Below are 26432 nucleotides of genomic sequence, written 5' to 3'. Positions count from 1 at the left end.
CCCCTTCCAGGAGGCTGATCAATAACACTGGGGCAGCAAGAGAAGAGTCTGTGGCTGGGCCATCACAGACCATATCCTCAAGAGCGAGGGAGACCCTGTTGTGAGTGCTCTAAATCTTGGAATGGAAAGCATTCTGAATAGTTCAGTCCCCTCAAGTGCTATCCCAATGAAAATTATTGCAAGAGATTGTAAGTACTGTCTTGTGACTCCAGTATCCCAGATATCCAGATATCTCTAGGAACCCATATACTGGGGCTGTCAGTAGGCCATCTTTCTTCGCATGCAGTTTCTTTAACATGGGAAATAAATTTAAAAATTGAATTACATGGGATCAGCAAGGATTCACTTATCCATATCAGCTACATTTGGCATGGTCACTTGCTGGATGTGTCGAAAATGCCAAGTTGTTTAAACCAATAACCCTTCATTAAATCCATTTTAGGTATGCTTATTCAGGTGCCCCTTCTATCATAGATTGCCTGCCCCATCCTATCACAGCCTTGATCGTGGACTTGCACTAGTGGGGTCCCAGATCCTAAAAAGAACACGATCAAACATCTACCAAGCAACCAGGGTCCAAGGTTTTGGCCCAGTACCATCACGGATTTTGGTTCTTCACCAAAATAAGCCAATAGCATACCTCCTCCAGACCTCCATCTTTGTAGTTGGTTCTCACTACAGAACATATCTATCCATGTACTAGATAAAAAATATCTAATTAAAATGAGTATATACTCAGCTAACCTCATACTTTAAGAGTCAGACTGGCCAAGAAGACTTAGTAGTAGTACTACTTCTGTTGCTTTACAGGAAAGGGGAATGCCATAATATACTGTGGAAGTCTATCCTAATAACATATGGGGGAATGCAGTAAATCTGGTATCATGGAACTATTTTATAAATCAATCCCCCCCAAATATAACACTAATTATGACAGACCACGAGAAGCAGTACCAATTAAGGCACTCATATTTATTTGAACAAATCTATCAAAAAGTTTTTAGTTTTTTAAAAAGGTGACTGGAAACAGCTAAAGACAGCATTTGAGGTAAAGAGTACCCAAATTTTATGTTAAAAGGGGATTGTTTAATACTGTGAGCCAGCTTGTTTGTATTTGAGCAGCAGCACATGGGCGAGCAGTGGCTATTCATGAGGTGCTTCCTTCCAGGCTCAGAGGAGCATGCCTATTATATTAGGTGCTTTAGAACACAGGCAGGATAATGCTGCTGCAGTCGTCTTGTTTGTGGGCTTCCTAGAGGCACCTAGTTGGCCACTGGACTTGATGGATCTTCGTCTGATCCAGCATGGCCTTTCTTACGTTCTTGTGTTCTTAACTATGGCCTTAGGGTTGCCAGGTGCCCGCTGGAGGCGGGCATACCCCCAGTAATGTGCCCCTCTGCCCGCTGACCAGCTGAGGGCCAGCGGGCAATCGTGCACTAAGAGTTTGAGTGGCTCGAGGCGAGGCAAGGCGAGGCAAGCCGGCCCTCAGCTGGTCGGCGGGCAGAGGGGCACATTACCGGGGGTTTGCCCGCCTCCAGCGGGCACCTGGCAACCCTAAGGCCATAGTTAAGAACATAAGAACGTAAGAAAGGCCATGCTGGATCAGACGAAGGTCCATCAAGTCCAGTGGCCAACTAGGTGCCTCTAGGAAGCCCACCAACAAGACGACTGCAGCAGCATTATCCTGCCTGTGTTCTAAAGCACCTAATATAATGGGAATGCTCCTCTGAGCCTGGAAGGAAGCACCTCATGAATAGCCACTGCTCGCTCCTTGGGAGGCGAGGCTCCTTGCGAGGTGGCATGTCCAGTTGTAAACCGGAAGTGTTGCGTCGGTGCGTGCGCATACACACAATCTGCACAGAAACCTCCCGCCGAAGGTGAGTGGGGACTTGGCAACCCTATATGGCCTGTTTCAAGAGATGCAAAGGATACTGCCTTTTGTTTCCTGTGAATACTACCACTAACTGTTTCATCTGGCTGATCCTTGAGTAAATCGGAGATTATATTAATCAGGAACATGCATGTGACTTAACTTGGTAAATGAGAGTTTAAAACTGCATTACTTTTGACAAAGTTGCCTTCTAAGTCTTAATGAAACAAGGTACTTATAGTGCCATCTAGTGAAATAAGTAAAGAAGTAGTAAGTGGGATGTTTTTGTTTTGTTTTAGGCTAGCCTAGAGGCTAATTCCTATTATTTTACTGGCTTCTGTTAGTAAAACAATGTATTAAACATTAACAGGGATGCTGAGATTCACCATGTCCCCCAAGATGCAAAAAGGGGGGTCAGAAGTGAGGATAGAGGGTTGGCAGATTATGAAGGAAGAGAGCAAAACAAAGGAGGAGGAAAGCGTATAAAAGAGAGAAATTAAGGCAAAGATAACAAACGTCATTGTTTTTTGCTACCACACACTAACAGGGCTGCCCCTTTGCAAGATCTGACTGTGCAGACAAAAGAAGAAGAAGAAGAAGAAGAGTTTGGTTTTTATATGCCGACTTTCTCTACCAATTAAGGGAGAATCAAATCGGCTTCCAGTCACCTTCCCTTCCCCTCCCCACAACAGACACCCTATGAGATAGGTGGGGCTGAGAGTGTGTGACTAGCCCAAAGTCAACCAGCTGGCTTTGTAGGAGTGGGGAAACAAATCCAGTTCACCAGTTTAGCCTCTGCTGCTCATGTGGAGGAGTGGGGAATCAAACCCGGTTCTCCACCGCTCCAAACCACCATTCTTAACCACTACACCATGCTGGACAATGGAGCTGGGTGGACCTAAAGGAAGAGGGAACCATAGACTGCTGGAGATGACCTTATGAGGAGGCTGCATCCTCGCATTGGCTGTAGCTTGTCCTGGCTGGTCTTGCCTTGCTCCAGTGCTGATGGGTTTAGCAGGATCTGATAAAGAAAAGGTTTCCCCTCAGCCTCCTAGGAAATGTTACGGAAAGGCCCCTACAAGCACAGTCAGAACAACGGTGCTCTGCCTTCCCTGCGCCTCAGTGGCTTCAGTGCAGAACTGTGTTAGTAAAAATTAAAAAAAAGTAAATACATTCCGTGACAGCAGCATGACGCTGGCTGCAGGGGCCCTCCAGCTGACTTGGGTCCCCAGTTTCCCCCTCTCAGTGGCCCTGAACTTTAAGACCATACAAGAATGTCCAACAGAAGGTTATAATTTAATATAATGTGTAGGCGTGCTCTAGACTTGGATTCTGATTAGTTCTTAAGAGGAGGTTTTTAAAAATTAATTTTATTTTTTTTAAAAAGGTAAAGGTCCCCTGTGCAAGCACCGGGTCATTCCTGACCCATGGGGTGATGTCACATCCCGAACTTTACTAGGCAGACTTTGTTTACAGGGTGGTTTGCCAGTGCCTTCCCCAGTCATCTTCCCTTTACCCCCAGCAAGCTGGGGGTAGCCACACCCTTTTTTGAGAGGAGGGATCTCACTCCCCAAAGATCTATGCTTCTGTATTAATATATAGGCCTGACTTTATCCTAAATAGAGTGTAGGGTTGCCAGGTCCCTCTTTGCCACTGGCGGGAGGTTTTTGTGGCAGAGCCTGAGGAAGGTGGGTTTGGGGAGGGGAGGGACTTCAATGCCATAGAGTCCAATTGTCAAAGCGACCATTTTCTCCAATTGAACTGATCTCTATTGGCTGGAGATCTGTTGTAATAGCAGATCTCCAGCCAATACCTGGAGGTTGGCAACCTAGCAGAGTGCTCAATATGGGCTTGCTCTCTCCAGGCTCCACCCCAAATCTCTAGGAATTTCCCAACCCAGAGTTGGCAGCCCTACTTGCAGATGAGGCCTTGCTCCCTCTACTTTTACTGGTGGGTGGGGTATATCTGTATTTACTCCAACAATTTCTAATTTATCAGAATAAATACAGATAGACCCCACACACACACACACCCCGTGGTCAGGGTTGGCAGCAGCCACTATTATATTTGCATTTTGGGTCAGTCCAATCACAACACATTGGGAGGTTCCATAAACGTTCCTGCTGTCATGGAGAGCTTTTTCCAAATGGGTGCTTCCTGCAGAGACAAAGATGATGCCACCTGCATTCCTCTGAAGCACCTCCTGCTCCAGAGAAGTGGAGGAAAGCAAGGATTGGCTCTTTGCTTTGATGAAGACATGCTTTGGGGAGGAAGCAAATGGCTTCCAAGGAATGTCCACAGACACCATATTGGGGAATGCTGTTCTACAGGGATCCTTAGCTAGTTACCACTGGTGTAGTGGTTAAGAGCGATGGTTTGGAGCGGTGTACTCTGATCTGGAGAACCGGGTTTGATTCCCCACTCCTCCACCTGAAGCCAGCTGGGTGACCTTGGGCTAGTCACAGCTCTTAGAGCTCTCTCAGCCCCACCTACCTCACAGGGTGTCTGTTGTGGGGAGGGGAAGGGAAGGTGATTGTAAACCGGTTTGATTCTGCCTTAAGTGGTAGAGAAAGTCGGCATATAAAAACCAACTCTTCTTCTTCTTCTATTATATTTTTAACCTATCCTTCCTCCAAAGAGCTCAGGGAAGCATATGTGATTCTGCTCTACTCCATTTTATCATCAAAACAACCCTGTAAGATGATGTAGGCTGAGAGTGAATGACTGGGCTGAAATCATTCAGTGAGCTCCATGCTTTCGTCAGGACTTAAGCATGGGTCTCCATAGTCCTGATTCAATACTCTAACCACTAGAAGACACTGGCTGTACATACGACTAGGACATTTTTATTTTGGGCAAACATTTAAACCTCTTAAATATTCAGTACACAATATTCAAATAACCAGGGTTGTAAATTAGTGTGTAAGAACTGTTCTCACTGGCTATTCCTTTGTTGTGAAGTAATTTGCTGTCTGATTTAATAAACAGCAATACATAATAGGCAATTATGGACTCCACAGTAATTCAGTCTTTGAGGAATTTTCTGCTAAGCTATTGAAGTGAGGTATTTGGCTTGGGCAATTTATGAATGACAGTAAGCTCCTGGCATTGAACCAAAGGAGAGCACAAACAGTTTTTTCAATTCTTACAAGGAAAGGAAAGCAAAAATGACATAATCATTTATCATGTCACAGTGTCAATCTAGTCAATGAAAAGGCAGAAACATTTACAAGGGAAGCATTTATTGAAAATAAAACATACAATTCATTTGAATTTCATTTTAGGCCCTCTCCTGTGAAGAGTTTTTTGCAATGGATACTTAGGATGTACTCAAAGTACTTTTCATGAACTGTGCTCTAATGAAGTGGTCCTTGATGCATAAAATTAAATGGGTTGTCCTAACAGTAGCTGTGTTGTGATATCTAATACAGATGTGGGATTAGATGCAACTGAGTTAAAAGGAGATTAGAGAACATCTGGCAAAAGAGGGAGTTTTACAGGAGAATGCTGCAGATTATAAAGGGGATGCTGTTCTAATGGCCACACTGAAAGTAGGATTGTAATTGAAACAGATAACAGCACCAGTTTGTCAAATTTTGAAAGAAAGTGATCTTTATTTTTTTAAGTGGATATTTCAATGTTGTTAGATAGAAAATGGAATTTCCATCAATTAAAATAGTTTTCTCCCTACAGATTGCTTAAAACGAATATTTTTTTTATATAAAAGTTGCAGTTAACACAAGGAAATAATAAAGAATATTAAAGCTTTTATGTTGCATATTAGTAAGGCAGGCTGTCTGCCAAGAAGCCACATTTGTAAAACCATCTCCTTCTGGCACCATAAAGATTTTCTTAATTTGAGCCATCATGATAGGTCACCTGGTTTGGGAAGGATTTCAACATCTAAATTAACCTGTAGAAATTTAGGGATGGTTGCCAATTGGCCTTCCTCTCAACCTATATCCTTTGAGTGTCTCAAAAGAGCTGTTAGCCTTAACCAACCACCTCATGTTTTAGAATGAGAGAAAATTGCCAAGTATGAGAAGTAGTACTCTGCCCTTCTTTCCTGCAGGCTCCCTTTCCTGTATGGGAATGAGCTTATTCTCATCTGAATTTTTCATTGTCGGATACATACATATAGGAAAACAGGCCCAGCAGTCAGGAAGAAGTTCGAAAGAGGAGATCTTATTAGACTCCCGGGTCCTAGTCACTAGCCAGTTTGGCTTCTGATTACTACAGTGTGTTCTGGGTAGAGTTGCCAGGTCCCTCTTCATCACCAGCGGGAGATTTTTGGGGTTGAGCCTGAGGAGGGCAGGGTTTGGGGAGTGTAGGGACTTCAATGCCATAGAGTCCAATTGCCAAAGCGGCCATTTTCTCCAGGTGAAATGATCTCTATCAGCTGGAGATCAGTTGTAATAGCAGGAGATTGCCAGCTAGTGCTTGGAGGTTGGCAACCCTAGTTGTGGGTCAGCCTGCTGACACCTTCTCAAACAAAGAGATGGAGGAAGTCAGTCCCAGACCCAGTTTGATAACAGAGGAGCAGTCGCGGGCAGAAGTTATAACAGAGGAGCAGTCGTAGGCAGAAGCTGTTGCACCTCAGTCCTCCAGCTCAGGAACTCAAGCCATGCCTGAAACCCAGCTACCATCAGCCTCACTTTAAGAGTTTCCAGAACTTTTAGAACAACAAAGGAAACATTTATGATGAGAACACCAAGAAAGATGGAGATGTGCCAGACTGCTGGCTCAGCGTAGCTCAATCCCTCACAGCAGCACTGAGGCGATGAAGGGCTGATGAATTACACCTGGCTTGGAATGCCAAATTAACTACAGCTGCCTTATCTGTCCCAGCAAGATAATTCCCTATTTAAGCAGCCAGCAAAGAGAAGCTAGGATGGGAGCAAAGCTTCACCACCCCTTGTGTATCCGCTCCATAGCCGTTCTGTAATTTGGATTCTCTGCAAACCTGACTCTTCTGGACTGGCCCTAACCAAGTGCTTTTAGATTTGCTCTCTCTTGCTTTGATGCTTTGGACTCAGAATGATCTGTGTTTGACCTTGGACTGCATCCACTGACCATGTCTCCTGTCTCCTGCCATAGCCAGTTACCTGCCATATCCAGTTACACACTGCTGAGTGCAGAATGTTCTGAACCAAGCTCCATCACAGTAAGGTACCTGACAGAGTATCCAAAAAGCAAGGGCCTAAAATGCAAACAGATACATACAGTATCGCAATAAAAAAAACAGCATGAAAACAAATAATCAAAAGCATTACAATGAACATCTGCTTTATTCCTGGCCTTGCACGGCAAGTCTCAAAACAGTCTCCAAGTGGTCCTCAAAATATAGTTAGGCTCAGGCTGAAGTAATTCAAGAAAATGGAGCCCCTCCACTGAAAAAGCCTTCTCGAAAATCCTTGTTGTTTTGTCTCTGTACACAGGATGGCATCTGAAGCATAGCATTCTAGCAGGCATCAAAGGCTGTGGCATCAGGAAGTTTTTATGTGTATGCCGTAAGCTATTTAGGGCTTATGAATTAACAGCAAACACCCTGAATTCTCACAGACAGCTGCCAGCTTGGAAACACTGCAGTCACAAGCTTTCTATAGTCCATCCCATGTTAACTGGCAACTTACCACATTCTGTGCTAGCTGTGTATCTCCTGCACAGAGGACATTGCAGGAGTCTATAATTCCAATGACATGAATGATGATTGTAAAGTCTTAATACCGCTTTAATAGGCTCAGAATGCGGATTAACCTATTTTATTGTGTTTAGCATCCAACAATAAACTATTGTTGGAGGGAAACTAGTTACTAAGAATGAATGCCAATCTGACTGTTTAAAGATTCCCATAAAATTTCTTGTCCTGACCTGGATGGCCAGGTTAGCCTGATCTCATTGGAAGCTAAGCAAGCCTGGCCCTGGTTATTTAGATGGGAGACCACCAAGGAAATCCTGGATCTGCTGCACAGAAACAGGCAATGGCAAACCACTTCTGAATATCTCTTGTCTTGAAAACTCTATGGGGTCACCATAAATTAGCTGCAACTTGATGGCAGTTTCCACCATCGTCAGGTTTATTGTAATCTTATGTATTGTACATTAACTTTGTATATTTAACAGTGGAATGTGCAGTGAATGTGTAGCTTGAACAACGCTATATAATGACTAGTTGCATAATATTAAACATGTCTGCTGCTAGCACCCCTTGACCCGGGTTCATGCCAGAAGTGAGGTCACACCATAGGAGCAACAGCGATTTGCATTTTCCCACTACTCCAAGACTTCCACCAGCTCCCAGGACTTAGCTGGCAACCCTAACAGTGTGAATATATGAAATCTGCATTTGGGCACCTCCAGTTTCCCCTGACAGCTTATTTATTTGGATATTTATACCTTGCTTTTCTCCCCACTGGAATTGAAAGCAGCTTAAAACATCCCCCTCCCCTCCTTCATTTTATCCTCACAATAGAGAGGGACTGGACAAAAATCACCAGTGAGCTTCTGTGGCAGAGTAGGAATTTGAACCTGGGTAGGGATTCCACCCTAGTCCAGCACCTCAACCACTACACCATAAGATCATAAGAACATAAGAAAGGCCCTGCTGGATCAGACCAAGGCCCATCAAGTCCAGCAGTCTGTTCACACAGTGGCCAACCAGGTGCCTCTAGGAAGCCACTAAAAAGACGAGTGCAGCATCACCATACTGCATGTGTTCCACCGCACCCAAAATAATAGGCATTCTCCTCTGATACTAGAGAGAATAGGTATGCAGCATGACTAATATCCATTCTAACTAACAGCCATGAATACCCCTCTCCTCCATGAATATGTCCACTCCCCTCTTAAAGCCCTCCAAGCTGGCACTCTAGCTATTCTGAATCAGCATGTGAGACACACAAGGAAGCCTGTTTCTTTGTATGGGTCTCAGAGTATAAATCTGCTAACATCTCTCTGTGTTGTTTTAATGTTACAGACTTCTCTTGAACTTGCCGTAATTACTGTCAGTAGTTACTGTCAGTGAAATTTGGTTTATGACAGGTCAGAGGTTGTTCCCATTCACCACCACCACCAAAATGTGCTTCTTGGCCTGTGAGTTTGCCATTGTTAAAATCAATGAACCTTTACTGCATGTAGTTTTGGGCAGAATGAGATCCTTACAGATTAGCATTTGGGGGAAATCATTTGTACAACTCAATCTGGCTAAATCAACCTCTCAGTGTAACCACTCAAATATTTTTGTGGAATGAAGCATGAAAAATACTTGACGTGAACCTGAACACAAGATTTCAGGGATCATGATAAAACATCAGTATCATCATCTTCAATGTAAAAAAACAAAACAAAACATCAGAGGGGTTGTAGCGCAGTGGTAGAAAACCTGCTTTGCTTGCAGATGGCCAAAGTTCCATCCCTGGCATTTCCAATAAAAGGGTAGCTGCAGGTGGAGAGATAAGGCTTTTTACTGCCTGATACACTGGAGAGCCACTACCAATCAGTTTAGACCAGGGGTCTCAAAACTGCGGCTCCAGAGCCGCATGCGGCTCTTTGGCCCATTGAGTGTGGCTCTCCGAACTTGGTTCAGAGCCCCTGCTCTTGCGCCCGCTCGCGCCAGCAGCCAGGCTGCGGAGCTGGCGCGCCTGAGAGAGAGAGAGTGGGTGAGCGGGCGCGCTGTCTCTCCCCCCCACCCGCCGTGGAGAATGGCCGGGTCCCCTTTTCCCTTGCCCTCAATGGTTGGGAGGCTAAAGCCTCCCGTCCCCTCTAGCCGCGCGATTGCTGGGCGGCTCAGCGGTTCCTGCCCCCCCCCCGCCTATCAGCTGTTGGGCGGGGTGGGCTTCCTTTGGTAGACCTGGCCTCCGGCTGAGTCCCATTGGGAGGTCATGTCTACCCACTGGCTTTCTTGGCGGTAGACCTGGACTCCGAGGAGGGGGAAAAGTCCCCCTTCAGAGGCCAGGTCTACCAATTGGCTTCTATGGGCCTCCGGAGGCCAGGTCTACTGCCAAGAAAGCCAGTGGGTAGACCTGGCCTCCCAATGGGACTCAGCCAGAGGCCAGGTCTACCAATAGGCTTTTATGGCTTTAGACCAGGCCTCCAGATGAGGACTCTGGACGGGGAGGGGGAAATGGCAGGGACTTACAATTTAATTTTTATCAATAAATAAGATCACTATTAAGTATGATATCAAGTTTTATTCAGTGTACCTATAGTTTAATTAAAACTTAAAACTTTAATTAAAGTTTAAGTTAATAAACAGTGTATTTACCTATATAGTTTAAGTTTAAGAAATTTGGCTCTCAAAAGAAATCTCAATTGTTGTACTGTTGATATTTGGCTCTTTTGACTAATGAGTTTGCCGACCCCTGGATTAGACAACACTGAAGTGGATGGGCCAATGATCTGACTTGCTATTAGGCAGCTTCCTATGCTAATCATTGCAATTATGGTGATTTATTCTTTCCAGTATAAGAAAGGGCTTCCAGCATTTGTTTTCTAGCAGCAAGGTGTTTTTCCCAACAAGCAGAAATTCAGCAGAAGAAGCTTTTTCCCATCACTGGTTCTGCATTCTAAGAAAGACATTTCCTGCCCAATATGTTCTTGTCACAACATGGTGACAACTCTTTCTTTTCTAGCATTGTGCTGTGAAACTTCAGCGCAGCTTAGAAAGAGTAGCAAAATAAAAATGGTAGGATACACACATTAAAAATGTAACCAAATTTGTCAAAACAATTCACTGTCCACTAGAGCTGCCAATTTTAAAAAAATGTAGCCTTGTGTACCTACTGGAACTTCTTATCAGAAGGGTAGCTCTAGGAATCACTGAAGCTAATATTCCTAGAGCTACCCTTCACCACTTCTGGAAAAAAATTATCCCATAACGCTGCCCCCCAACCCTCCCTCCAGTTGCCAAGCAACCCTACTTCCACCAACTGAAATAAAACTGTTTTACGTGCTTTCCTAAATACAGAACTTGAAGGTACCCTCCACACCCATCCCAGGGGACTGGTCTTACCATGGAGAAATCATTCCTGTAAAAACCAATCATCGGTTCAAAGATTTCTATAAAATAAGTGTGGTGTGTCAGCCAAGGAACTGGGCAATCATGGCCACTGTTTCATGTTCAAACAAACTGAAATTGAGTAAGAAAAGAGAAAGGCGGTGGGTAGCATGAATCTCAAAAAGTGATGTGAGCTTCAGTCATGAGTATTTTTCATGGCCAGACATCGTCCTGTGCTAAGCCTTGAGGAGCCTTTGCCTTTCTGTCACAACTTCATTTCCCTTCAATTCTATAAAATGAAGCCAAGAAGCTCCCTCTTCTGGTAACTCAACCTTTAGTTAACAGTAAGTAATTTGTGGAGATCATTTTAAACTCTTGCCTTGGCTGATTGTTATTTGTTGGTGCAAACCCTTTTGTTCATCTGTCACAATCGGCAGACCTCACACAAAGGAGTAACACTTCCAGTGGTGCAAATAAAAAATTTCTTACCTTAATCCTTCATGTTTCAACTCATATGGATTTTTCCTCAGGGTATTTTTGTGTTATATTTCAAGAGCATGCTCCTATGTATGGTTACTCCATTCCAAGTCCATTAATATGGGTGGCCTCAGGTTGGTGTAACTCTGCATAAGATTGTGCTGCCAGGCTTATCTCTATTCTGTTTCATGCTTAGGGATATAGCAATCGTTAAGAAACAAGGGTAGGGGGAACGTAACCCTTTCTATGCCCACTGTTTCCCTGCTCCAAATCTCACAAGCACACATAAAGCAGTGGGTTTTCCCAGTCATGCATTTCAGACTCAGTCAGAGGGAAGTCCTCTTGAAGAGATGCTTTGAAACAGGGCAACAGTGGGCAGGGTGTTAAGTATCCTCTCCTTTGTTAACTGACCTTTGCGCTCTCCCCTCATCCTCTCTTCTGGGTGCTGTTAAAAACTTATACCCTGATAAACCTATTGGTCTTTAAGGTGCTACTGTGCTCTAATTTTGTTCTGCTGCTACATCCTAACACAGCTACCCACTCCAGGTAGTCCTGTACTGTGGTACTTTTCACTGCAAGTGACCTTTCCAAATGGGTGTGAGTGCAGCCTTGTGTTTAAGAGAGAGAGAGAGAGAGAGAGAGACCATGATTAAAAAGAGACCATTTCTCCGGAAGAATTCCAGACTGTCTGAAAGCGAACTGTTATGTACTATAAATGCCCAGGCATTTACCTGTGAGGTATGCCAGCTATTGCCTGCTGTTAGTAGAAAAACCTGTTTGCCTTAACCTAACAGTACTCGAAACTTAATAACACCCCTCCCCCCAGTATTCTCCTGATACCTGATCCTTTCTGACATTTGAAATATATTAATCAACCATGAAGGGCATGCTTGCACACAGTTCTTACATGATCCAATTATTGGGACTCTGCGGATTGTTTCTATCCTTTAAGTGTGACTCATATTGGAATCTCTGCAGGTAAGCTGCTTGGAGTGGTTCTCTCCCCCCCCCCACCTTTCTATTGCTGCTGTGCAGAATCGTGTGCTTTGAAAAATTAATGAGTAGTAATAAACTGAAATGCCACTTTGAGTCTTTTTTCCCCTCTTGGGGTGTTTAATTTGTACATAGCTATAATGCTCCCTTTTTAAAAAATGCTTTTCTGTGAGGATCAAAGAGCTATTTTCATATGATTTGCTGGTTACCTGAAATGATCGTGGTCTCTCGGCTACCAAACTCCCTGAAATGCATGATGCAGTGGTGGGATGAAATTATCAGTTACTTGTCATGTGATAATTTGACCCATTTTTCCATGATGGCTTTCATCAAATGCTAAATACAGACTGCTGGGAGATCAGCGCCAGTACAGACAGTTGCTATCAGGTGGTGTCAGCTTGTCTCGTATGATGCAACTGAACTGTCAGATGAATGTATGAGCCAATAAGTGCTGGTTCAAGTTCCAGTCTTACCCCTCTTTGTGTGCTCATTTACTGCTGCTTTCACCTCCAACTGGGGGAAATTAATGCATCTTGCAGGTGGGGATTCCTGAGGTGGAAGCAGAACACTCTTATCTTGAGCATTTAGTTCCAGGGTGCTATGAAAGTCTCCAGCAGAAAAGGAGGAGATGTTAATAGTGATTAAGCAAGGGAGTGACTGATGAGGAAAGATTGACTGGCCTGAACCACCATCCAAATCACTGGCATGCTGACCTGTGAAGGCTGGCTTGTGGCTAAGGTTGACCACCTTTAGGCAGGGCCTAAAGAACTCATAGAATCATAGAGTTGGAAGGGACCACCAGGGCCATCAAGTCCAACCCCCTGCACAATGCAGGAAATTCACAACTACCTCCCCCCTCCACATCCCTAGTGACCAGAAGATGGCCAAGATGCCCTCCCTCTCATCATCTGCCTAAGGTCAGAGAATCAGCCAGAATTATAACTGATAATCTCCCAGAATTATAACTGATTTCCAGATGACAGAGGTCAGTTCTCCTGGAGAATATAGCTGATTTGGAAGACAGATTCTATGGCATTATGCCCTGCTGAGGGGGGGGGGCTCCTGAAACCTCCCCGTCCAAACACTGCACTCCAAAATCTCCAGGAATTTCTGTAGCGATTCTTGTGGGTATTTTGTGTGTCAGCTGGGCAGGCCCTTGGCACTAAGACATTGCTTACAACGGTCTTCTGCACCTCACCTCTTCAAGGATCCCGGCCAAATCCACTTTTCGGACCTTGTCACGTAGACCTCCGTGGTGCTGTACATCATCAGCTAATCCCTTTATTTACTAGATAGATAGCAGAGTTTAGGCAAACATTCTATAATTAGTGCTAGCCAAAGCTAATCCTTTTACCTGATGAATGAATTCCTGGAAACCCTGTTGTAAGAAGAGAATACCTCATTGTCTTGTTGTTCATTAACTTTGGTATCCATTGTATGATGTCTTAATAAAACTGGGAGGTCTCTCGATGGAGAGATCTCTTCAATCAAGACACAGCATTGTGTGGAGCTGCCAACCCTACATGCTGTGAGCTCCCTCTTTATATTACATCTGTCTTCATCCTGGGAGTTGATTGCCTAAGATCACCCAGGCAGCTTCATTTAAATCTGTTTCCCACATCCAAGCCCAACCTTGATTAAGAAGGTCAGTAAGAATTAGAAGCCTGTATCTTCCATTGAATTTAGTCTGATCGTACTATTAAAAACATCATACCCTTCTCTTTCAGCAAGAGTATCCTTTTAATTTGAAGAGTACCTCTATGTAAGATTGAATAATAAAGAGAAAGCGTAGAATACAATCATTCTTCAGGAAAAATGAGAGCAAGCTACTAATGTCAACGATTATGTATTGTTTGCTCTTGTGTAAATGTACAGATGTGTCATGAAAGGAGTGCTTTCGAAAGCTGATAAATATTCATATATTGCTGCTTGAATAAAGCAAGATCCAACAAGCTTATCACAGAGACTAATGTTGCTATCAAGCCAATCCTGCGCAATCACAGAAAGCAAATTGCAAGGAAGATTTACAGGCACCAGCTATGAAAGTAATTTTCAGTGCTATCCTGTGTAGAGTCACACCCTTCTAAGTCCTTTGACTTCAATGAACTTAGAAGGCTGTAACTCTTTTTGGATGGTACAGTTAGAGCATTCTGCACTAAAGTAAACAACCTGGAATAGGGATTCTTGCTTTTATTGTTGCTGTTCAGTGGGCCAGATACTTTTGTGTCTTCTCCTTTCAGGTCATGGTATGTACTCCACAGTTGCCACAATTTAAGCTTCAGTCAGCTTTGATAAGGTTGATCCCTTGTTGAAGGCAGCAGAAGTAAGCAAATCAAATCAGTACTAATACCCAACCCAAACAGGCTATTGGCACTATCAAATCTGTCATACTATCAATTCAGTATTGTCTTGTATTTATCTATTAGGGTATTTTAAAGCTGCTTTTCTCCTCATAGAGGCTTACAGAAATTTCTGCACATAAGCAAAGCACACAAAACCACATCCTGGGTGGGATGGTTAATGTAGGCCTTCAGCCATGAACCACATCCAGCTTTAATTACCTGCAAAGAGAGGAGAAAACACTCAGATGGTACTCAGCTGCTGCTAGCAGGATCTTCTCAACGTCCTCCCTTTTATACATTTGTCCCTAGTCCAGCTGAGGGGAAGCTGCAGCATTATATACAGGGTTTCTTCCCATGCAACACTATTTTGTATGCAGAAACCTGACCCAGAGGATCCTCAACAGAAAGAAACCTGTTGCTGCAAGCAGATTGCTCTTGATGGATTAGCATGTTCTGCCCATCTAAATTTAATTGTATGATAAAAAGCAGCCTGAAGATGTATGTCTCTGTGACTTATGAGTTGTCAAGTGTAATTCTTAAACAGATCTAGATCAAACATTTCTGGAGTTGCATTAATCTGACAAGGGTCAAATTATAACGTAATAGTTTATCCACTGATTGCTTCTCTAACAGCATTTTAAGAATTGTGTTAGGAGGAGTAACACGAACCAGCTCTTAATGGCTTACTGTTACTGGCATTTAATCTGAAAATTGTTTTCAGCATTTGAAAGGCATATGTTTAATTGTCCAACTTTAGTGTTACACCTGGAAGCTGCTACTGTTTCTTGAACACTCATGCCATTCAAGACTAAAGGGGGGGAGACAGTGTCTTTTATGTTTCATAGCCTGTATTAAACAATACGTCCCATTGTACATGCAAGTGTTAACCGAAGAAACAAAATCTACTTTGGCTGGGAGCGTCCATCCCTGAATGTTTCAACACTATCTTGATTAAAGTTTCTGGCACATATAAATCTTGTTGGAAAAGAAAATAGGTTTTGTTTTTTGCATATTGTTTTGTTTTTTGCATATTGATATGGTAAGGGATGGCAGTCCCATTCAACTTGATGTTTACGTGGCCTAATTGCTCATCTCCCTGGGCTTTGCACATCTCACACAATTTAAGACAATATTTCAAGTAATAATACCACCTGTTTGCATGACCTGTTGCATTCTCCAACTAGATCAAGGTTCTGCAATAGATAGCTCATGAGCTCCCAGTAGCTCAACAGCCACTGCACAGTAGCTTATGCATCCCCTAAAAGACCCAGGAAAACATCCCCAAAAGATCTGTCCTAGGCTTTTTCAAAGCTTTACTTCATAGGATTTTTCTCTGTGGTGCTTATCTGATCTTTTTATTTCTCATGCTCCTCCTAGTTCATGGACAAAACAAAACTTGGTAACTAGGGTTGCCAACTCCCAGGTAGTTTAAAGCATATAACATGAAAAAAGCAAATCGTTTGTTATATGTACATTATTTCCATAATGTAACATAAGTACACATCGACAACAAAAATGCTGCAGAGCAGGCATTAACAGAAATACATATAGATATAGCAAAGTCTTCTTCTTGAATTAAGTATTATAGGCTGTTGTCCATTTGGTAGTGGTACAGGATGCCGGTAAATGCCTGTTTCAAATCTTCTTCACGCTTTAGCGGTTAATTACAACGCCAGCATTGTTAATTGGAAATCCCTAACAAACAGTTATAGGTTATTTACAATAGAGTTACGTTTTCATACTCACATGTCCTTACATATGATTCATTCTTTATCTCAGTAACTTGCTGGCGTTGTAATTAACAGCTAAAGCGTTTCTGAGGTATATACACAAACCCAGACACTGAATTGAATAAGGCTTTCGTGAATTATTGGGGTGGCTGAAGAAGATTTGAAACAGGCATTTACCGGCATCCTGTACCACTACCAAATGGACAACAGCCTATAATACTTAATTCAAGAAGAAGACTTTGCTATATCTATATGTATTTCTGTTAACGCCTGCTCTGCAGCATTTTTGTTGTTGATGTGTACTTATGTTACATTATGGAAATAATGTACATATAACAAACGATTTGCTTTTTTCATGCCACATGTTATATGCTTTAAATATAACACACTTGGTTTATTTATATAGCCTACAACTGTGTTTTTGATTACTATACCTACAGTTGAAATTACTGGTTTGAAAACTGCCAGGTAGTAGCAGGAGATCTCCTGCTAATTCAACTGATCTCCAGTCGATAGAGATCAGATCACCTGGAGAAAAATGGCCACTTTGGAAATTGAACTCTATGGCATTGAAGTCACTCCCCTCCCCAAACCCCACCCTCTTCAGGCTCTGCCCCCAAAACCTCCCACCGGTTGAGAAGAGGGACCTGGCAACCCTATTGGTAGCAGTGGGGGGGAGTAGCTCAGGATAGTTTTCATTGCTCAGAAGTAGCTTGGATTAAAAAAAAAATCTTAGTGACCCTGAACTAGACCATGGACTGGATCCTGCAACACATGAGTTGAAACATAACTGCACTTAATTCAATTTGTGCAAGATCTGCTGCAACAACTATTGCTTGAGTTCTTGCATTTTATCTTGTCTACTGGAGTTTTGCTCCTGCTTGGCTTCTTAACTGCATCAGTTTTTTCCCTTCCTTGCACACAGTATCAGTTGCTGCAAAAGTCGTTTGGGGAAAAAACCATGGAAAAACTCAAAGGAAAACAGAGAGCAAATGAAGGATACTGTGTGTAGGGGTGGAGGAACCAATGCAATTAAGAAGCCAAGCCAGAGCAAAACCCTACTAGTGCTTTCATTTAAAACCACAGAGAAATATAAAGGTTAGAAGCTACTGTCTGAATTAACTGTTTCACAGAAAGGCTGTCCCTGCCTTGCAGATGATCACGAACTGATTACTTCTAGTTGATTCATATAGGCAGGTTTGCAGATTCTTTGATGTCAAATACAACCATTACATAACAAGCAAGAGTCAAGAATAAAGTGCATATAAAAGCTGTGAATGTTCCAATAGTCTTCAAGGCAAAAGAAACTGTCTTTCCTCGGGAGGACTAGATGGCTAAGCCAAAATATAGACTGCCTGCCTCTTGCTTCAAAATGGCCTATAAGCAGTAGTGTGCATCCTGATGCACATTCTTAACACCTGGCATTATTTCATCAGCGTTTTAAGAGGGGATCTGTGCTTTTAAAAACCCCTTCTGAATTTATTGGCTCACTTCCTTCTGATACATGCTATTTCTGATGGCCAGCAAAACAATTTACAGTCCATCCCCGCATGAAATTGTTGACAAAGTACACCACTGTGTTCTTGTTTAGGACATTGTATAAAATGACTACCTAGATATTTTTAGCTGTTTATAATGCCCTATTTCAGTAACTTTCTATATCAAAATGGCCTGTTTTCCAAGAGAAATAACGAACAAGCAGTTTGTGTTTTTGCCACTTCTGTCGTAATCTGAATGGTGCAGGCTAACTCAATCTCAGAACTCAGAAGCTAAGCAGAGTTAGCCCTGGTTGTCAAAGAGCTTCAACCAGCCTCCATCAGCTGGAGCTGCTTTGGTCAAAAGCTTCCCAAAAGACAAAACATTAAACTCCGGGTCTCCACCCTAGGTTTAATCAGTAGCTGCCACCAACTCTGGACCAAAAGTTAAGCCTCCAGGCACGGGGTCCAGAGTAACCCCTGCCAAGCTTCAAAAGTTAAGTGCAACGCTTACCCTGCAAGGTAGAAGCCTGCCAGGGAAAGATTACACTCCCAAAATATCTTAGGTTCTTTTGGTAGGTGGTTTTTACACTCAAACAAGGCACTTAGAATCCCAAAATCAAAAGACACAATCCATTTAAAGGCTAGCAATTTATTATAAGATTCAGGCTAGTTTACAGGAAAGAAAAGGTTCATGAAGTTTTAAGCAAGAAAATAATAAACTATTTAGCATAACTAACTAGTACATTCAAAAGCCTTTTTGGTTCAAAAGGATTGGCAAAGGTTTCTTGCATCAGATTTATAGTTACCAAGTTCCAAAGATGCTTCCAGCATTCAAAAGTTTCAAAAGGTTGTCCAAAGTTTTCTCCAAGCAGGTCAGCTTGACCAGCGATTCCCCCTCAAGGGCCAAAATCAAATGGGTTGTGATGCCGCCAGCACAGCTCTCCTGCTGTACCCCAAAGCGTGCATGATTTTCTCAAGACTGGGCTGTCTTTATATTCGTTTTCTCAATGGCATGAGCTCATAGAAGGCCAATCAGAAAATGAAAGTGATTTGTGGTTATTGCTTGGTCAGAGTATTGCATCACTAATTAATGCATTCAGGTGGTGGAGCCTGCAGAAACCCCCTACACCTGAATGTCATTACAAACATTAAGATAATGGCTGACCGATTAATTACTGTGACACACCCGGCCTTGCATTCCAGAAAAGGGAAAGAAAGGTTTTAATGAGCACCAGCTGGGACCTACCTTGCTCCCTCCACAAAAGCAGTTTTCAAAGTGTAACTATTTTACTGCTCCAAAATCCTAACAGCACAAAACTCATAGGCCTCCTAGGCCTAAACCAAGGAAATAACACAATCCAAGAATTTGAGGGACCTCAACTTCTTGACACTGGTTAGTAATTGGATGGGAAACCATCAAGGAAATCCAGGATTGCTACACAGAAGTAGGCTTTGCCAAACCACCATCTTGCCTTGAAAATACCATGAGGGGTCACCATAGGTTGGCTGTGATCTGATGGGACTTTCCACCACCACCCACTTCTGCTGTATGTGAGGAGCTAACTCACCAGAAGTGAGATCTCTGAGCTCCAGATGCGTCAAGGGGCTCATGGATCTCTTGCAGGTAAATTTTGAAAGTCCATTCCATTGCAAATGAAATGAGGAATGCAGAAGAGCTGGTTGCTGTACATTTGGTACCTATCCTGTAACGTATGAACCAGTTTTCGTTGTATGTATTTTGCACTATTTTGTAAAATAGAATAGGTTCAGCCAGGTAAAGAGGCAAATGCAGGATTATTCCCTACTCTTGTCAAAATTTGTTCCATGGACAGCATATAAATCAGATTGCAGAGGGTTGGTTTTCCTCCCCTTTTCTGGTTCTGCTTTCTTTCACTGTTCATGGAAGGGGAAATAGAGCCAGTGTAGTATAGTGGTTAGAGTCTCAGGCAAGGATCTGGGACACCCAGGTATGTATCATCACTCTGCCATGGAAGATAACCTTGAATCAGCCATCAGTCATACACTCTCCGCCTAAGTTACATCACAAGCTTGTTGTGAGAATAAAATGGAGGTGAGGAGAACAACGTAAGCTGCTTTGGGTCCCCATTGGGTAAAAAGGTAGGGTATAAAGGAAATCAGTAATGTTTGCCTGTTTCTCAACCCTTGCTGCACTCCATCCACAGCAGTCTTGCTAGATACAGATGCCCACTGTACCCAGCTGCTTGCAACTGTAGAGGTGGGTGAATTAAAACCAGATGTGTTTTTAGCATGCCTGAACAAGGTGGTGTGTTCTCTTCTCTGCTCCAGCTCAGTCTGCTGCAGAAATGTGCTCACAGAAGAGAGGCATAGCCTGTGCTCATTCAACTGTCTCATCATTATTTAGGCTTCACATATTTCAAGAGCAGAGAGATGTTTATGCTGCACATATGGGGTAGATGGAAAAAAGAACACTTCAGTTCAGGATGAGGAAGAGCCTGCTATTGCTGTCCCATTGGTAGGAAAGCAGAATTAGTTCCACTTTTGAGGTCCTCTCCAAATGTTATGTTGCTTCAATTATGCATCTCTTTTTATCACAGTTTTTAAAAATCTTTGTCACACTGATTGTTGCAGAAATAGTTGGTCCTTGTTAATGACAGGACATTCTGGAGGTCACTAATTCATAGTGTCCCCATAAGTTGGAAGTGACAGAGGATCTCCAGCCACCACCTGGAGACTGGCAACCCTAGTTCTATCCCAGCTTTTGGTGGCAACTCCCTATATGTCTTAAATGCCAGTCATAATTGTACATCTGCTGTAAAGGAAGAATGTGGCCTTTCTACCCAAATGCCCATGACATTTCTGTCAGTCTTTGTTACAAATGTGGGCATGATATGGTCCACATACCGTAGCATTCTTGGTGTCAGGAGGTGTCAGACAATTACTAAAATACACACCCAACTATTATCCTTGTTGTGAGTCTACAGCATTTCACATTAACTTTCAAGTGCAGCTGAAAGACAGAAATGGGGAACCTCCAGAGGACTGAAATTGCTCTGGAACAGGCCTCCTTCTGCACCGTTAACACAGATCTCCAACAGCAGCTGTGAGATTAATGTATTGTCCCAGCAACTCCCAATGAATTGTCAGAGCAGCTGCAAATCAAAAGATAACTCATGCAGTTGTTTTTGTTCCACTACTTTCCAAGTGAACTTGAAGCCTACATAAATATTGGGAGTACTTACTGTTAAGCTTGAGCTGTGATTCTGGGAATGGTGCCCACAAGTATTCAATTTTCTTCATGCTTCCATATGCCTCAGAGTATCAAATCATTTCTCAGCTCCACCTGTGTATAAAACTACAATCAAAATATATACCCCCTTGCTAAGTATTCACACATTCATTTTGCTGCAATGGGTGCTCCATATCACACTGAATTGGATCCTAGAGGGAGGAAAGTTTGCAGAGGAAGATCTTTCCCACCTTCCCCTTCCCACAGCTGTCCCCTGTGCACCCCGAAAATCCTCTACTGAGGACCAGGGACTTTCATAACCAAAATGTGTTGCAGTTAGGGAGGTGACGTAAGGGGTACAGCGAAATCACTCTCACCACCCTCTTGTACAAATAGAAAGCTTATTCCATCATTCCAGTGGAAGAGGGAAGGGGAGAAAAAAATGCCCAGTTTCCTCTTCTCACTGCTGTCACTGGTGTCTTCTCACTATGCCACAACACAGTTTGTTTATAAATGTTTGCTGACACTCAGAAGAGATTTTTGAGGTGTATAGGGGGCTGTTAGAGGAAGAAGAAAACAGGAACAACAGTTTTATTTGTCCTGGGATCTCTCCCACTGTAACGTGTTTCTAGCTGGAATAAACTGAGGACTCTTGTGTTGCAAGACCTTGGTCCAAAAAAGAGAAGAAGAACATAAGAAAGGCCCTGCTGGATCAGACCAAGGCCCATCAAGTCCAGCAGTCTGTTCACACAGTGGCCAACCAGGTGCCTCTAGGAAGCCACAAACAAGAGTTGGTCATCATCAGCATATTGATAACACAGATATCTAAACCTCTCTTTGATTGGCCTCCTGAGATGACTGAAAAACAGAGAGGTCAAAATGAGAGGTCATATTTTAATAACCCTGAGGGAATTTTCTGGGGAAAGGGGGAAGTCTCTTACTAATACTCTCTGTGATCTTCCTGACAGAAAAAAGCAAAAACCCCAAACCAGATTCCAGTAGTCTTGTTACAAACATTAGCAGTAGTTTGAGAGCCTACAACCGATATCTAATTCACCATTTTTTTCATATATCTTGATTTAGTTCATTTGGGATTCCTATTTAATATTTTATTTTGGATTTCCTATAATTATGATTGCCTCAGTTTATCAGTTTTGAAAAAAATATTTTATTCTATACATAAACAGAACAGAACTGGAAATGCATCCATTCATGACTGCCTCCAAGTCAGAAATCTTAATGGCAGCATGCTTGGTATTGTTAGATTTGGCCGGTCTGGATTCTAGCAAGATAAATACAGCTTTAATAAGATCACCATCACTGAAGCCTAAAGAAGATTAAAGTGCTTGACTGACATGTGTTATCTTTGGATAAGTGCTCTGAATGTAACACACTCTGTCAAAGAGCTATAGTAAACTTATGTTATAGTCTGTAAGACAGAAATGTAGTACAGCAGACAGGTCTTGATTAATGATAGAAGGTTTTGATTTGGCAAATATAAAACCTCATAAATTGTTAGTTGTAAAATACTAACCATCAAATTACATTGACAGCATAGTTGCTATTTAACCATGAAATATGATTGCATGTTACCTACTTATAGACTGGATTCACATATCATTGGACTATCATAATCACTCAGCATATCATGGTGCTATCATAATCACTCAATTCATGGATTTTCCTCTCTGCACTGGAAAATCCTGCAGGTGAATTATTGCTGTAGCACAATATTCAGTATTGCTCCCCTGTTAGATGTCAAATACTACAATCAAATATAATTCCATGGCAAAAATAGAAGTCAAATACTGTAGTATATGCCAAACATGGAATATTTGGTGACATCAATGTTTGACATCATATTTCACAGAGCAGAATTTTAAAGACAATTGGGGGCAACTTTTTTTCAACTCTAGGGAAAAGCATCAAAGAAACTCATTACAAAAAGCAGAGGATTAATTGTTTCCTGAGCCTGGAGAATAAGATTCTAATTAATTAACTACATTTTATATGATACTGGAAATGGGTCCTGACCTGGATGGCCCAGGGTAGCCAATCTCATCAGATCTTGGAAGCTAAACAGGGTTGGCGCTGGTTAGTACTTGGACAGGAGGTAACCAGGAAAGTCCAGGATTGCTGCTAGGGTTGCCAACCTTCAGGTACTAGCTGGAGATCTCTTGCTATTACAACTGATCTCCAGCTGACAGGATCATCAGTTCACCTGGAGAAAATGGCCGTTTTGGCAATTGGACTCTATGGCATTGACGTCCCTCCCCTCTCCAAACTATGCCCTGCTCAGGCTCCACCCCAAAAACCACCCACCGTTGGCAAAGAGGGACCTGGCAACCCTAGCTGCTACATAGAGGAAAACATTTCCTCTAGGGAAACTGACCTTTGTAATCTGGAGATAAATTCTAATTCTGGGAAAATCCAGTCCCCCTCTTTGAGGTTAGTAACTCTAATATCCCACAGTTAGGAAGATGATGCTGAAGCCCTCTTGCATTTTCAACAAACAGTACATATGGGAAAAACTTAGTGGTGAGTCTGACAACTCTGGTAGGTCAGATTGAGACAGAATGCTACAAGCAGGCGTGACAAGCCTAATTATCCCTGCCTAGGGTATGCACACAGCCTCCTAAGATTCTCTAGGATCTAGGGTTGTCTTAGCCACTAGGTGGGATCCTCTCATACACACTCAGGATTCCACCCACACTAGCCTGCCCTTTCCCAAGAGTCAGACTAAAAAGTACAAGGTCTGCTCACTCCCAGAAACTGGCCCAATAAATGGGATATTCTATTCTATCCTAGAGATAGAGCTCAACCACTTTGCCACACAACCAGGCAAAGCTACCCCTCACACAGTCTGCTCTTTTTCCTGGGCCAGACCTGAGCTGTCACTCCTCTCTACCTGAGGCAGATCTGAACTGTCCATCTGTGCTTCCCTCCAATATTCCATCCCCCCTTCTGACAGGTGATGGGCTGTTGGAACAGCACTCCTAGGAGCTCCTCTGAGTTGCTGTTTCTCCCTTCAGGGGAAGGGCAACCCCTGTCTGTCACACAAGGATAATTAAAGCATGGTGGTGAGCAGAAGCTCCCCCACCCCAAAAAGAAGCTAAGAGGGAGAGATAAACCTCTGTGCGGAAGCAGCCTTTGGCTGCAGTACAACCTGGAAAGTTGTTTAAACTTTGTACTGGAGTGTTTATGAACTTGTATGCATGCATGCATTTATTGAGTGCCTGTAATTATAAGCTTGCTGTGAAAGGTTTGCATTTTTGCTGTAGAATTATGTCCCATTAATTCAAATGTTATTTTCAAGACGTTTCTGCCTCATTAGTTCAAGCTTTCACTTTGATTTGATGGTTTACGTGTACATATTGTCCTGATTTTTCTGACTTGGGCTTGTAGTCATCATCACTGACCCATGAATTATATGACTATTCCATGTATGTCTGGCTGACATAACCTTACTGAACCGTGGCTTAATTGAGGTCTCTTCAGTCTGTGGCCAGTCTTATTGTCATTATGGAACTATGAATTCTCCATAGATCTGCTTCATCCATGATTGGTTGCAACTATCCCTGCAGGCTAAAAATGCACCTTTAGCTCTATGTAAGAGGCCAAAACCATGGCAATGATTCTTGCTTTGAATAGTTCAAGGCAAGCACATAGATGGCAAAAAACAAACAAACACTAATGTCAACACATTAAGTAAATGTCACGAACATCATCTGATAATACTGCAAGTGATTATGTACTTTGTGGTGTACAGAAGAATGGTTGCAGGCATCACCAATAGATTTACCCATGCTACAAGCCCTATCAGAATAAAATGTCCACTGTTCCAAAAGTCTATCTCAAGCAGGCACATGGGGCAGTCAGCCTTCTCAAATAAAAAGGAAGGCATGAGAACTTAGAGTGATGTGTTCATGATGTATGCATATACGATGAGAGACAACATCCCAAAGAGTGATGCCTTAGCTCAGTGGCAGAGCACCTATTTGGTATACAGAAGGTCCCAGGTTCAAGCCCTACCAACTCTAGTTAAAGGATTAGAAAACTGGTGATGTGACCTCTTTCCCTGACACCCTGAAGAATCACTGCCAATCAAAGTGGGCTGTACTGACCTTGATAGCTCAGTGTCTGACTCAATATGAGGCAGTTCCAACTATTTGTGTAACTATGACTCGTGTTTTGGCAACACCATATTATGTCTTGTGAGAGAAAAGCAGAATTTTGCTCTTTTCTATTATACTTTAGGTGTGTGTATGTGTGTGTGTGTGAGAAGAAGCATTAATTCATGTAGCCTTCCACTTGCCTTTTGAAGTGGTACAGTCTCAGGAAGGATCCTATGTACATTCATTGGTTCATTGGACATATAGCGCAGTTCTTGCTTCCTGCAGCAAATGTAAAGGCAAATGTAATAACCTCCAACAACCAGACTGCCCATATAGATGACATCACAAATACCTTTCATCTCTATTGACAGTCATCTAGCGCTCGGATAAATGGTGGAAAAGAGACTCAAAGATACCGTAACCCTCAGTTTTCTAATCTGTCATCCATTTCCTTAACTGATAACAAACCTTTATCCTCAAATAATTGTCTACTCACAGCCATACCCAAGAATGAAACTAGACAGGTATCTGATTCAGACATCATGATCTGACCATAGCTGTCCACTGGGGCTGTGCCTTGGGATTGCAAGCTCCTTTTCCCCTTAGGCACTCCAATTTGTTCCTGAACTTCCTGCTTCTGTGGGAAACAATAACATATTGTTACATAGGAAACAGCTGAACTGTGGTTTTCACATTTCATTGTTTGCCTCTTAAATGCAACTGAAAACCCATTTCAAACCACATTTTCTAATTATGGTTTGGAAGTAAACTGTGGTTTCTGGAAAAGATAGTTTTCTATGGTATTTGAATGTGTTGAACTATGGTTTCCAGAAACCACTATAGTTCAACTGATTCCATCACGAGCAAACTATGGTTTCCAGAAACAAGAAAGAATGGGATAATTAAATTGTGGAACTCCCTGCCCCAGAATGTGGTGATGGTGCCAACTTGGAAGGCTTTAAGAGGGGAGTGGACATGTTCATGGAGGAGAGGGCTATTCATGGCTACTAATAAAAATGGATACTATTCCTGATGCATACCTGTTTTTTCCAGGATCAGAGGAGCATGCCTATTATATTAGGTGCTTTGGAATACAGGCAGGATAATGCTACTGCAGTTGTCTTGTTTGTGGGCTTCATAGATGCACCTGGTTGGCCACTGTGTGAACAGACTGCTGGACTTGATGGACTTTGGCCTGATCCAGCATGGCCTTTCTTATGTTCT

This window comes from Euleptes europaea, chromosome 3 (assembly GCF_029931775.1).
Source record: "Euleptes europaea isolate rEulEur1 chromosome 3, rEulEur1.hap1, whole genome shotgun sequence".
Taxonomy (NCBI): Eukaryota; Metazoa; Chordata; class Lepidosauria; order Squamata; family Sphaerodactylidae; genus Euleptes; species Euleptes europaea.
Note: the sequence above shows the minus strand (reverse complement) of the source record.